This window comes from Otolemur garnettii, unplaced genomic scaffold (genome assembly GCF_000181295.1).
Source record: "Otolemur garnettii isolate 467f Iridium unplaced genomic scaffold, OtoGar3 scaffold00013, whole genome shotgun sequence".
NCBI classification, from domain to species: Eukaryota; Metazoa; Chordata; class Mammalia; order Primates; family Galagidae; genus Otolemur; species Otolemur garnettii.
The window spans coordinates 27,055,704-27,057,288 of record NW_003852408.1 but is presented as its reverse complement, the minus strand read 5'-3'; the positions used below and the strand labels follow the sequence as shown (position 1 = coordinate 27,057,288).

At 38.7% G+C, this 1,585-nt stretch overlaps 1 pseudogene; it reads right to left on the bottom strand.

Annotated features, from left to right (window-relative positions):
- Positions 1 to 676: 676 nt before the first annotated feature.
- LOC105886526 lies at positions 677 to 1,205 on the bottom strand (annotated as a pseudogene).
- Positions 1,206 to 1,585: the final 380 nt, after the last annotated feature.

Genomic DNA, 1,585 nt, shown 5'->3' with positions numbered 1-1,585 from the left:
ATAGATCTCTTACTATTGAGCAATTTTTGCATTTGGGGAGTAAATTCTATTTGGTAGCTTATTTACTTACTATGCCACTGAATTAGATTTTTTAACATTAATTTAGAATGTTTATATCTATATTAAGTGACATTGGTCTGTGGATCTTTTCTGAACTAACCTTCTTACCTTTTGTTATTACATTATGTCAACATCACAAAATAGACTGGAACCCTTTTGATTTTTACCTTTAATGGTCCACATTTAATAGCATGGGAATTTTCTACTTTTTGCAAGTCATTAAATAACTGACTTGTACAATAGTCTAGGCTTAGTCCTTTGTATGGGCTAGTTTTTTAGTTCCATTTGTATTTTTTCCAAGGTTATTAGTTTATTTTTATTTCTATGTCAGTTTTCTGTGGCCCAGATTATTAGCCATTTCTGCCATATTTTTAATATTAACATGGTATCTACTTATTTTTTAAATTATAATGACAGATATTTACGTTTTTTTAATTAAAAAATTTCATCAGTATCTGTATTGCTTTTGTCTTCTTTTCTCATAGTGTTCATGTATGTTCTGTTTTTCTTCTTTTTTTAAATTTTTCTGTAAATTTGTTTTTACTGAGATATGGGACCTGGGGTGGGAAATGTTACTGTGGGATGTGAAATACCCCTCCTCTTGGGGATATCCACTTTAATCTACCTGGGGAGCTCTGTGGAACTGTGTCTTCGTTTTGGAGCTGCTCTTGGTGGCTGCAGCCTAGTCCAGCCCAGGGCTTGCTGTTTCCTCCTTAGAGAAGTTCCTCTCTTTTTTAGACACTCTCTTGTTGTCTGACTCTTCTAACTGTGTCCTCCTTGGGTGAAGACTTTTTCTTTACCCAAGTTGGAGGACTTACACTGCTAATGGCCTCCTTAAGAACCACTACCCACCAATTCCTCCTTGGAATAAGATTTCTTTTTCTTGAGTTTAGAGATGGGATAGATGGGTGGTCTTCCATTCCATTCCCCTGAGGAAGCTCCTGGGGCTTTTGATTTTTCTTCTTTTTGGGTTTCTCCACTGTCTCCTCCTGCTCCTCCTGAGTACGACTGCTGTTTTCTGAAGAAGCCAGGGCAGGTGCAGCCAGATGTTTCTTTTCCTTCTTTGAGCGTTTCTTCTCCTGTTCCTCCAGTTTCCTGGTAATCTCAGCAGCCGCTTCCTCTGCCTGAACCACTGCTTCCTTCATGACATCCAATTCTTTTGTGGAATATCTCTGGTCTCATAGAAAGAAGGAGAGCCACTCCTCAAATTGTTCTGGAAGCTTTTCCTCAAATATGCTGGTGGGCACTGAAGAAGCAATCAATTCTTGAGACAATACTACATTTGTTTGCCAGGTATCAGAAGATTCGATCTTTATTCTTGGCAGCTGCTCTTCCAGTGAAGGTAGAGTGGAAAATAAGTCCGTATTTTAGTGCGTTACTCCTTGTCTTCAAGGCTGTGGAAACTGAGATCCTTTGCTGGGCCTGGGAATCACTCAGACACCAGGAATGGCCAGGTATGTTCTTTATTTTCTTATTGTTGGGGATTCACTGAGGGTACAAAGAACCTGGTTACATTGAATTGCAC